This window comes from Melozone crissalis, unplaced genomic scaffold (genome assembly GCF_028551555.1).
Source record: "Melozone crissalis strain CALT ecotype California unplaced genomic scaffold, PUWL_Pcris_2 ptg000066l_1, whole genome shotgun sequence".
NCBI lineage: Eukaryota > Metazoa > Chordata > Aves > Passeriformes > Passerellidae > Melozone > Melozone crissalis.
The window spans coordinates 8,408,914-8,421,692 of NW_026535844.1; the positions used below are offsets into that span (position 1 = coordinate 8,408,914).

Sequence of the window (12,779 nt, forward strand, 5' to 3'; positions counted from 1 at the left end):
CCTCTGTCCCAGCCACAGCAACCGGGCCGAGCCAGCGCTGCTCCGCCAGCGGCTCCTGCCGAGGCAGCGGCCGCAAGGAGACCGCGGGCAGCCGCTCCCGCAGCGCCCTCACGCCAGCGGCAACACGGGCCAGACACGGCACAACGAACCCGCCCGAGCCCCCTGCCGCCCCCGAGGCCCGCAGCCAGCCCCGAGCCCCCGCACAACCCAGCGCGGCTCCCACCTGCGCTGCGGCCGCCTCCGAGCTCCGCCGCCGCCTCACCGCGCTCCGGCCGCTGCCGCCGCTCACGGAACCGCGCATACGCTCCGACAATGGCGCCGCTGCCCAGCCACGGCCGCCCTCAGCCCGCCACCGAGACCCTGCTCCGCCCCGCTCCCACCAATCAGCGCGCCACAAACACAACTGACGACACCATCGCCCAATCGTAGCCAGGGGCGGGCTCTGCACACGGCACAGCCCCGCCCCGCGCTCTGCGGGCCCCCCGGGCTGCGTGAGGGCAGAGCCGGAGCTGAGGAACAGCCCTGGAACGGGCCCGGGCCCGAGCGGGATTGAGCTGAAAACACAAACAAACTTCTCCGCAGCTCCCGCCACGGCTTTCCCGGCACTGCGGCTCCGGTGGCTCCGGCTCAGCAGGAAGCCCTGGAGCCTCATTTCTCCTACCCCTAATTAGGAGCATTAGTGCATCGCTTTGATTTCCCTCAAAAAGAGAAAACCGCCCCAAAGCCCTTTGGATGAGTGGGGGAGGGGAGAGATTTCTGACAGAAAACTCCTAAAACTCAGAGCAGGATAATGAGAAGTAAGTGAAGACCCTTAAATGCAGCTTTCCCCCACGCCTCCCTCCTTCCAGATGCACCTCCTACCCCGGCAGTGCCGCAGACAGGGAATGGGGCCGGGCTCAGTTCATGCCCCGGGGCTTCTCCCTCTGCTCAGGGACAGGAGTCGTTCCCCTGCTGCACCCTGGGCTCTCTCCCACCGGAGACTTCTCCAGGAACTTCTCCGAGCCGAGTCCATCCCACGGGGCACAGCCCCCTCCAAGTGCTGCAGCGTGGGTCACTGGCCCGGGGTCAGTCCTGCCAGGACAGGCTGCTCCAGCGGGGCCCTCTGGCCGCGGGGTCACAGCCTCCTCTCAGGCATCGCCGTGCTGCAGCGTGGCTACTCCAGGGGCTGCAGGGGGATCTCTGAATCCACATGGATCTGCGGGGGCATCTCTGTATCCCCATGGATCTGCAGGGAGATCTCTGCATCCCCGTGGATCTGCAGGGGGATCTCCGCAGCCCATGGATCTGCAGGGGGATCTCTGCATCCCCGTGGATCTGCAGGGGGATCTCCGCTGCCCCATGGATCTGCAGGGGGATCTCTGCATCCCCGTGGATCTGCTGGGTGATCTCTGTGTCCCCAGGGATCCCTGCATCTGGCACCGCTGTTTTTGGAGGCACCAGGAATAGGCTGAGCTCTGCCTGAAGCTCTTCTCACATTCCCCAAACCCTTCCCAGCACAGGGAGGGTTTTACCTCCTCTCAGCTCCCCAGGCTGGGTTTGCAGCCCCTCCTCGTGAGGGGTCTCTGGGGCTTTTCCTCCCCGTTGGATTCCTGGGCCGTGGAGCCGTTCCAAATGGCCTCTTCCACGAGGTTCTGTGGCAGGGATTTGTTCTCCCTGGTCTCTGTCTGCAGCTCAGTGCCTGGGGGAGGAAGGACAAGGAGAGGAAGAGACAGGGAGAAGGGAAAAGGAAAAGGCAGGAGAAGAGGAAGGAACAAGAAGGAACAAGGGAGGAAGGAGATGGGAAAGGAACATGGATGGATGAAGGACAGAATGAGAACAAGGAAGGTGGTCAAGGAGAAGATGGGATTTGCCTCCATGGCAGAGGGAAGGGGAAGGAGATCCCCCCAGTCCATCCCTGGCAGGATGGCGTTGGCAGTGAGGCTGTCCTGCAGCGATGCTGGGCTGGGAGATGGAGCAGCAGAGAGGGGAAAGGGGCAGTGATTCCTCCTGCCCTGCCTGGCTGTCCCAGCCTGGAGCGTCCTGGCACTGCCGAGGCCCTTGGAGCGTCCGGCACTCTGGAGCCCGAAGCTCACGGCTGCTTTATAAAGCTGACAAAGTCAGCAGGATGGGTCTGGGTATGATCGGCAGCAAACTGGGTTTATTGGTACAGGAACAGAGGACAGAGCTGAACAGGGCCCAGGGACAAAGACAGGGTGCAAGCTGAGGGCACAGGGGGTTTTTATATGGGGTAGTGAGGGTGGAGCTGAGGGTCAGGGTCCCATGGATATGGGGGAAATGGTGCAAAGGAGGGGTTAAGGGTCGGGTCAGCTAATAGGGAAACAGGGGCAGAGGAATGCAGTAAATTAGGGCCAATGGAGGGACAGAGAGGGAGAACATTCTAGGGACTAACCAAAGATGGGTAATAGGGGGTGAACTGGGGTAATTAGGCCAACAGGCCAATGGGGCAACATAACTTTCCATAAATCAGCATGTGCCTACAGAGATCTATGGGAGAAGCAAGCTTCTCACCATAACCTTGAAATCTATTCTTCTTATTGGGAACCAGTCCTCCACGGGTGGGAGATTGAGACTCCCATGGGCTTCCACACCAGTGCATCTTCTTTTCCTCGCAGCCTCCTTCTCCTCCATCCAGACAAAGGTTAGGATTGACAAATCCTGGCTTTGGGGGAAGAACAAGGGGTGAGCACCTTGGGTTTTGTGAGAAATGAGCCTCACTCTTTAGAATTTTTGAAAGTTTAATAAGGAATAATAAGGGGCAAATCAGTAACAGGGCTGGGTGCTTGGCGATGGCCAGAGGCACACCGGTTAACCACAGAAACTCTTCTTGTCTCGTTTTCCCATTGTATTGTTCAAATACATATTCATAATGGTTATACACATTCAAACATTTCTTTGAACTCGTTTACATGCTCCAGGAATTCTTTACGTTGGTTTAACCCCCAACTCGCCGTTTTAGAGCACGTGCAGGAATCGTGGATTGCTGTTTTCAGGGTTGTGTGTCACTCCCTCACAAGGGCCCCTGTTCTGTGGTTTCAGCAGGTGACAGTTATTGACAGTGGAAGGGTCAGTGGCAGGGCTCCTCATCACATCCCTTCCTTAAATGTTATCTGACCATGCAGATGGTTTTAGCTACTTCCACAAGTACTTTAAATGAACATTAGCTATTTCACAAATATCTCTGAAGTGTTATTGTCAGTTATTTACAAAAATAAAAGCATTGATTATTATTTCACAACTACAGCTACTTCTGCAAAAGTTAACATTCTAATGTACAACATATGGCATCCACTGTAATATTTTTCAAAAGCCAAAACTATAATGTATGTTTTTCATACTCTCCACAAACTAAAATATCATCCATAAATGATGTGCTGAGGATATGAGCTACACAGGGGCCAGGGCATTGGCCACAAAAAGCTGGCAAATTATACTACAGCAAAAGCAGTTAAAAGTGATTACAAACTGCACTCTATCAAAATCAGTGTGATTAAGAATAGATTGCAGAAGTCAATACATAATAGCAAAAGTCAACACTACCCAGTTATTTATAACAAACCCAGGGCAGGTTTTTCCCTTGCATGGAGCACTTGGGCCTTCCCCCGGCCCCTTCTGCCCTCGTGCAGAGCCGGTGGCATTTTCCAGCACACCCAGTTTGTAACCAAGAGCCAGGTGCAGCCGAGAAGGCTCCAAGCGCCTCCTTCCAGGCTGACTCTGCAGGTGCCGAGGCTGCTCTGGGCTCTGCCAGGGCTCTGCTGGGGCTCAGCTCTGGGCCAGGCTGGGCCCGCTCTCCCCTCACATTGCTCCGGGCAGCTGAGGCACAGCGGGAGAAGGAAGGGACACGGCAAGGCAGTTGAGGGTTAAGAGAGTTTTTATTCAAACAACTGCCATAACAAACAGGCTGTCTTAACTACCATAAACTAACTACCAGTGCTAACTACCCTAACCAACTACCAGTGCTAACTACCATAACTAACTAGTTGTCCTGACTACTGTAAATAACTCAAAGCTGTCCTCAAGGCTTCATCTCCTCCGCTGCTCCCTCAGTTGCCTCGCTGCAGTGATCAGAGGGGTCAGGCTGGAGAGAGGCTTGGCTGATGATAAAAATGGGTGCTGTCCAAAGGATAAAAAGGAAAGAAATGAACTGTTACTTTCCAGAGTCAAGTTCCTCACAGGCTCTGTTGCAACAGGACAAAGGGAAATGGTTTGAAACTCAGGAGAGGGAAGCAGGCTCAGATTAGATCTAAGGAAGAATTTTTTAACCAGCAGAGTGGGGAAACACTGACAGAAGGTGCCCAGAGATGTGGGAGGTGCCTCCTCCCTGAAACCATCCAAGCTCAGGTCAGGCAGGGCTCTGGGCCCCCTGAGCTGCTTGAAGATGTCCCTGCTCGCTGTGGGGCACCAGGCCCAGATGAGCTCCAAAGGAGCTGCCAAGCCACAGCAGGCGAGGGTTCTGCTTGCTCTGCGTGTGGAACGCAGCCAGACTGGAGACTGTCGGAGGGGGCCCCACAAGAAAACCCCTCCCTGGCGCTGCTGCTTCCCCTGCAGCCCCTGGCCCTCACCTGCAGCAGCTCCTGGGCAGCCCAGCGCCGCTCCTCGTCCGGCTCCAGGCTGCACTCGAGGCAGTCCCGCAGCAGAGCCGACAGGCGCCGGGGCTCCTGCAGCTGCGGGGTCCCGTTCTGCCGGATCAGAGCGCGAGCCTGCAGGGAAAGCAAACTCAGCGCTCTGCCAGCTCCCTTCACACCCACACGGGCTCACATCCACCCCGGGGCCTCAGCCCCAGCTCCAGGGGCACTTTCCTCCCTGCCACAGATGCTGCTCAGAGCGCATTTGTCTATGCCAGCCAAAAAACCCAAACCCTGGGGCTGCCACAGCCACTGCAACATCCAAATGATCTCGCCTTGAGAGCCAGTTCCATTGGCTGACTCTGTCAGTAGGAACCTCCATCAGAAATAGCCCATTTTGCTTCTCCAAATGTGGACACCAGCTTTACAGGCCATTTTCCAGAGTCAGTGTGGTCTGCGTGTGTTATTTCAGAGGATTCTTACATCAAGGTCATCTCTGCAGTGCCACTGACACTCAAGTAAATGCATTCCTGATGCCCCATCCCAGAAACTGCCAGGCAAGAAACAGGAGGTTTGTGTTGCTGAAAACTCAGGCTTGGTGACACAGAGAAAGTAGCTTGGACTAGGAAAAAAATATGTTAGACTATGGGGATGTTAAACAATCATCTTCATGTTCTCAACAAATTTCTCTGTGAGAAGAATCAGGGTGGAGATCAACTTGCAAAATGTCTTTTAGAAACTCCTGCAGAAAGCTTGTTTTTGGGACTGGGATTTGGGGGTGGTTTGGGGTTTTCTTGCAAGATAACATTAGAGCTGATAACATTAGAGCTGAAGCACTTGCTTCACATTTTCAGGTCATCCTCACAGCCAGATGAGCTGCAAAAACATAAATCCCAAAGCAAATTGTTGCTGGAGACTGAAGAATATTCTTCTGTGTTGAGGCTGGAGTGCTCTGGGAATTCCCTTCCCATGTGCAGAAACCTCCAGCTGCTGCTCCCAGTGCAGGGTCCCCCTGTGCTCACAGGCCTCTGCAGCCACTGGAGAATTTGCCTCTTACCATGGCCGCTGTTTCCCTGAAGTAAGGAGGTTCTCCTTCCACCATCTCGATGGTCACAATGCCAAAGGCCCAGATGTCCACCTTGGGGCCATAAGGAGATCTGGTCACAACTTCTGGGGCCATCCAGTGAGCAGTGCCCACCGTGGAGCTGCGCTGGTCCTGCTCATGGTTGAGCTGAGTGCAGAGGCCAAAATCAGCTGAGGACAGAAACAAACCCTGTCAAAGGCAGCTGGAATGAGGAAACCAAGCACCAAGATTCCCCACTCTCAGTCTGAGAGTGCAGTAGTGAAGTCAGCTGGAAAAGCCCTCAGGGCTGTTGCCAAGGAAAGATGGAACTGGACCCTTCAAGAAACCCTCAGCTTTCATGCAGTGGCTTTTACTGATTCCCTTGGAGCCACTGCTGCCCCTCTGGCAGGGCCATAGGCAGAGCAAAGGCACTGCTGGCACCCTGCTCCTCTGCTGAGCTCTCTGCAGGGGCAGCCACTCTCAGCTGGCAGCAGGGGCCGGGCAGTGCCCCCAGCAGCCCTTGTGGGGCTCTGGCCCTCCCTGGGAAGCAGCCCCACACCCGCAGCCCGGGAGCGCCGTGCCTGGCCAGGAACACCCACCCAGCCTGACAGAGCCGTCCGTGCCCAGGAGGATGTTGGAGCTCTTCAGATCCCTGTGGATCACCCGCTTGGAATGGAGGAAATCCAGGCCCTGCACACACTGAGAGAGAACAATGTGGTAAATAGGTGTGATTCATGCTGATAAAATTGAAACAGTAATCAATATTGATACAGTAATTAATATTCGGAAATTATAAAACAGATAAAAGTGGTAATGCCAAAGAAGATAGGGGGAGGAGGGGCTCCACCCCCTCTCCTGGCAGATGTTCAAGGATAGGAGGAAAAATCAAGAGAGAACAGTTACTAAAAATTAACAGAGAGAAGGGAAAATCTGATTGGGTCCCAGGAAAATGCCTGCTATAAGAGATTTAATGCTTTGATGCTAAAATGCAGTAATATGTTAATTTTGGCTTACATTATACTGGCTTGGTGCACATGTGTAACCCAAAGGTGAATTAAAGGACAAAGAGGAAGAGGAGAGGTCTTCATCCAAAACCACCCCCAAAGATTTGTGCGACCACCAAACCGAGCGGTGGAGCATGAGCAGTAAAGGTGGTGGTGAGGGCGGAGGTAAAAATGTGATGAATCGAAAATGGGAGGAGATGGCATTGACACATGGCATATAAGGGGGGAATCTTCACTTGACAAGCTCGTATGTGAGGTGGCAAAAACCAATGGCCGGAATATGTCACACAAGAAAGGACAGTTCAGAATTCTGCCAGCAGCAGCTTTGCTGTGACAGGCCAGAAGTGCAGTGCACACAAGCTCCAGGCAAACGGTTCAAGGCACAGCTGATAACAGCAAATCAAATCCAAACCAGATAGAGAGTACCACACCAGCAGGAGAGAGAACAAGAACAGAGTAGATGTGCAGTGATGCTGGCAGGCCGTTCACTGCAGAGGCTCTTTCTTCTCCAGCTCACAAAAACAACACAGAAACAAAGCCCTGAGCATGGAGCCACTCCTGTTCTCACGCCCTGTTTGGAAGGGCCATTGTGTCCCAGCCATGGAGTGACAAGCAGGATCCCTCACCTCCCGGCTGACAGCTGCCATCTCTCCTTCAGCCATGCGTGTCTGTCTGACAACGTCCTGCAAAGTTCCTCCATCCATGTATTCCATCACCAGCCAGAGATCTCCATCAACAAGGAAGCTGGAAGAGGAAAACAATGGTATGGAGATGAAAGTGCAGAGCTCAATTCCCCCATGGAAAAGCCTGGAGTGGAGTTTTGTTTCCAAGTCACTTGTCAGTGAGGACAGAATCAGAATCATCCCCTTCCACCATTCCTTCCAGAACAAGGACACGCGGTTGTCCGGTGGAGCTCCGTGCACCGCTCCAGGTCCATCCCCTGTGGGAGGATCCACGCTGGATAACCCCGGGCGACTCCCAGGGTGAAAGGCCCCCCGGCTTGAGAACACAACTGGCTGGGGGCTCCGCATCTTCCTCGCCCCCCCTGTAGACACCATGATGAAGGCCGGAGCATCCCCGATACTTTTCTTGTTTCTGGTCCTCTCCTTATGTACCCCCCTCCTCTTCCTCCCGCCTCTCCTTCCCCGGTTCAATCGCTCCTCCCGCTCCTCGTTCCTCATCCTCCTCCTTCCCCTCTCCTCTCTCACGTCCCCCGCCCCTTCCTCCTCCTCCTCCTCCTCCCTCTCCCTCCGGGCCCAGCCCCCACTCTTTGTCCCCCTCCCTTTGCCCAAATCCGTCCCCATCGCCCCCCAATAAACGGCCCCGGGGCCAACTGGGAAGCTTTATTGGGAGCACTGGGAGCAGGCACTGGGCGGGGGCAGAGCGCCAGCGGGGCTGGGGGGGACACGGGACCCCCCAAAATCAGCGGAGCGGGGGGTCCCGGCCGGGCCCGAGCCGACGGGGAGGGGCTGCGGCCGCCGCCGGCTCAGGAGCTCTGTGGGCAGAGAAAAGGGGGTGACACCGGGCTGGGGGCCCCGGCGGGAGCGCACACGCTCTGCCACGGCGGGGACGCCACCCCCGGCACCCGCCCTGACCTTCTTGCGCAGGGAGAAGCCGAGCCCCAGCGCCACGAAGACCAAGCCCAAGACGAAGCCCCCGATGCCCGTCAGCATCTTGCTGCGGGCGGCGTCCGGCGGCATCTCTGGGGGGTCCGCAGGGCTCAGCACCCCCAAAACCTCTCACCGACACCCCGAGCCCCTCCCAGCGCCCTCCCTGTGGCCCTCGGCCCAGCCAGGGCCCCCTGAAACCTCCCCCCGATCCCTTTTTGTCCTGGCCAGGAGCCACCAAAGCCCCCCCCGTCCCTTGGCAGCCCGAGCAGGACTCAGCCAGAGCCCTCCCAGGCTGTGCCCAGCACAACCGAGCTCATGGCGAGCCCCGCTTTGCCATCGCCGATCTCCTTCCAGCCCCTCGGGGCTCCCTGCGATCCCTCCCAGTCACACCCAGCACCCCCAAACTCCCTCCCAGTCACACCAGGCACCCCCAAACTCCCTCCCAGTGCCCACCAGGATCCCCCCCAAGCCCATCCCACTCTCTCCAGCATCCCCCAAACCCCTGCCCAGCCCTTGCCCTGCCCCTAGCCCCCCTCCCACTTCCAGCCCGCCTCTCTCCAGCTCCCTCCCAGTGGCTCCCAGCACAGCCCAGTGGCTCTGCCAGCGCCCCCAGGGGCTCCCCCGTACCCCAGTGCCGCCTCAGGGGCTGCTCCAGGCTGACGTGCTCCACCTGGCAGCTGTAGCTGAGCCCGCGCCGGGGGGGGGTTTCCAGCAGCACCAGCAGCTGGTAGGTCCAGTCCCCGTTGGGGAGCACGTCGGTGGCCACCACGTGCTCCGAGAGCTCCTGCTGGCCCTGGAACCACCTCACCTGGATGGCAGCAGGGTAGAAATTCATCACGGAGCAGAGCAGGCGGCCGGGGCCGGGCTGGGAGCTCGAGGGGGCACCAGCGAGATGGACACGCTGGGGGACACTGGGAGAGAGAGAGAGAGAGAGAGCGAGCGGGGACACACTGGGATCAGCTGGGGGGCACTGGGAGAGAGAGGGGAGGGCTGGGGTGGGCTGGAGAGGGACTGGGAACGGACTGAAATGGACTCGGAGTGACAGGGAATGGATTGGGGAATGTGGTGGGAGGGACTGGGGATGGGCTCGGATGGATTGGGAATGTGCTGGGAGGGAGTGGGAGAGACTGGGAGCGAGTTGGGTGACACAGAGAGATGGGAAGGAATGGGGGAACTGGGAGAGAGGGTGAAGGTCTGAGAGTGAACTGTGAGTGAACTGTGAATGAACTGGGAAGAGACTGGGAATGGACTGGAAGAGACTGGGGAGGAACTGGGCATGGTCTTGGAGGGACTGGAATGGCACTGGGAGGGATCTTGGTGGCACTGGGAGGAACTGGGAATGAAGTGCGCGGCACTGGGAGGCCAAGTCCGGCGCGAGGCACTCCGTGCTGCGGGTCTGCCTGGCAACAGATGAGTCATGAACATGATGCCATCTCATTGGTTGGGGAGCGTAAACTTTACCGGTTGCTGAAATGGACGCGCGGGGGGCCAGTGGGAGGGACTGGGAGGATCTGGAGACCCCGGGGGTCGGCACAAGGAGGGACTGGGGGATCTGGGCCGATGCCCAGGGAGATTTTGAGGGGCTCCAGGGTCACTGGCAGGGCAGGCCCCGAGGGGACGCGCTCTCCCTCGCGCTCACCTCGGCGCTCCGTGATGAACGGGGTAAAATTCTTGTACCAGCACGGGCAGAACCAGTCCACCGCAGTCCGTCTGTCCTCCATAAATACCGCGTTGCTGTTCCAGCGCTTGGCCAACTTCTCCCCATAGGGGGTGAACCCACAAAGTGCCCCACGTCGCTGTCGAACATTATGAACTGATCCCGGTTGTAGATGGATCTCTGGACGTACCTCACCTTCTCCGTGCCGTTAATGGAGTAACACTCGGACTTTGTCATCCTCTGGAACACCCCTGTGTGTGCAGAACATAGATCGGGGGGTGCCTCTCCAACACCCTCCCCCAGCACCCCCAGAGCTCCGGGGCCACCCCGGATCCCCACTCCGCATCCCCTGTGCCCCTCGGCCGCCATGGGACCTTCCTGCCCGCGCTGCCGCTTCCTCTTTGCCGCCCTTCCCCCATTTCCCCTTCCACATCCTCTCCTCTCCCACCTCTGGCCGCTCCCCAAATCACTTTGGGGTGCCATTTCTCCATTTTCCCACAAATTCCCCAATCCCCAGTCCCCATTGCGATCAGTTTTGGGGTCCCCCCCTCCGCTTTTGCCCTCTTCCCCACCCTCTCCCACCCCTCCCCTCCCGCTCTCCCTTCGGGGGGTCCCCTCCTCCTCCCCCTCCATTCCGGGCTCCCCCCTTCGCCCCCTTTTCCCCCTTCTCCCTCCCTGTCCCAGCGCCTCCCGCCCCCCCGCTCACCCGAGAGCTCCGCGCCCGCAGCCGGGGGGGCTCCCAGCACCACCAGTGCCACCAGCAGGGCCCCAGCTGCCGCCCCTCGCCCCATGGCCGGGGCCGGGCAGGGAGCAGCAGCCCCAAAGCAGCCGCGCTGCGCTGGGAGCGCCAGTCCGGAGCAGGGTGGGCTCGGCAGTGCTGCGGCTCCTGCCAAGTGGCTCCTACAATCTTCCATCAGGAACCTGGCCTGATGAGTTTTGTGGGCAAGGAACAATGGTGGCGTTGGTGTTTGGGTGCCTGTGGTGCTGAGTGCCCGGCCGTCTGCTGGGGTTCTGAAATCCAGGTTGCCCCTGCCCCGTCCCTCACTTCCCCCACTGCCCACCGGTGACTCCCCGCAGCAGCATGTGGGATCCTGGACACGGCTCTGGGACACACACAGACATTGCTGAGGGGCAAAGATGGGGGGGCTGGACAGGTGGAGAGCTGACCCTGAGGGTTGGGATGCACAGGACACGGGGTACCACACAGGGTTAGGGTACAGGTGCCACCCTCATAGTAGGACAGCCCCAGAGCCCTCCCAGCAGCTGCAGGCAGTTACCCCGATTGGAAGGCAGAGATGAGGTTTGGAGGCCACAGAGTTATAGACAGGAGTTGAACAGAGGTTTAGGGGTTTTATTAGGGTTTTTTTTCAGGATTTTTAAAGGATATTTTAGTGGGCTTTTTGCAGGAGTTTTTTAGGAATTCTCTGGGAATGTTTAGGAACCTTTAGGGCTTTTTCAGGACTTTTAAAAGAACTTTTTAGGGCGTTTTAAGGGCTGTCTTACTACTAATTGGAATTGTTAGGGGTGTTTTGGGATAGTTGCAGTTTTTTTTTAGGACTACTTAAAAGGTTTTCGGGCTTTTTGAGGAGTATTGAGGGTAAATGGAGAACTTTTTTATGACTAGGGTATTTCTAGGGTTTTTGGGGGAATTTTTTCAGGCTTTTTTAGGGTCTTATCAGGGCATTTTCAAGATTTTAGGGGTATTCTCAGAGCTCTTTTAAAAAATCTCTAAGTAGTAAAGGTTCTTTGGGGATTTTTAGGGGTGTTTTCAGGGCTTTTTAAAAGCAGGATGTATTACTGTGGCCTGATAAGGTCTTCAGGTGAGAGAAGGACGAGAATCTTGTTTGATGATCAGAAGGCTGGATTTATTGATATAAGATATATAATACATTATAACTATACTAAAAAGAATAGGGAGAGAAGTTGCAGAGGCTGCTAAGCTAAGAATAGAATAGAAAGAATGAATAACAAAGTTCTGTGTCCAGGGAATCTGTCCCCGAGCTTGGTCCTGTGATTGGCCCTTAATTGTGAACACGGAACATGAACCAATCACAGGGGCACCTGCTACATTTCACAGCAGCCGATAACAATTGTTTACATTCTTCTTCTGGGGCCTCAGCTTCCCAGAAGATGAACAAATCCCAAAGAAAGGATTTCTATGAAAAAATGTCTGCGACACAGGATGGTTTTAGTGTATTCTGAGGCTATTTCTATGTTTTTGAGGGGTGTTTAGGAAACTTTGAAAACTATGCCTTTTTTAGGGAATTGAGAGGGTTTTTTTAGGGTCCTTTCAGGGCATGACAGAGGCTGAGGGGCAGCTTGAGGGGTACTGTGGGGGCTGGAGAGTGGCAGAGGCTGGGAGCTGAGGGAGGAGCAGGGAGAGGGGAGAGTGGGTGACACACAGAGATGCTGAGGGTGGCAGGGGCAGCCGGAGGGTGACACTGAGAAGCTGGGGGCTGAGGGGCAAAGAGAGGATTAAGGGTGACACACAGGAGCTGAGGGGCAGCTGAGAGGGGCCTTGAGGGGCACGGGGGGGCTCGAGGGTGACAGACAGAGCCTGAGGGGTTGAGGGAGGGCTTGAGGGGTCAAGGGAGAAGGCTTGAGGGCTGCACAGTGCACTGGAGATCAGGGCTACAGGGAACAGCTTAGGAGGCAAGTTAGGGTACAGGTGCACCAGCCCTCAGCCCAGCCCTCACCTCAGCCTAAGCAGCCCCCCTAACAACAGCACAGCCTTTTCCCCCAACAGCAGCACAACACAGCAACCCTGACAGCGAGACCAGAGCGGAACCCACCCGGTGGGACAGGACAGCAACCCTCACACCAGGACAACGACAGAACTCTCAGAGGACAAGATCCACGGCAAAAAGGTAGGCAAGGCATCTG

At 56.7% G+C, this 12,779-nt stretch overlaps 1 protein-coding gene and 1 pseudogene across 1 annotated transcript in view; both read right to left on the minus strand.

Moving 5' to 3' along the window:
• The window catches only part of LOC128945575 (zinc finger protein 883-like), a 121,570-nt gene that overhangs the window by 50,357 nt on the left and 58,434 nt on the right, over positions 1 to 12,779 (minus strand). The gene's annotated exons all lie outside the window — the stretch shown is intronic.
• On the minus strand, positions 8,231 to 10,627 carry LOC128945533 (class II histocompatibility antigen, B-L beta chain-like; annotated as a pseudogene).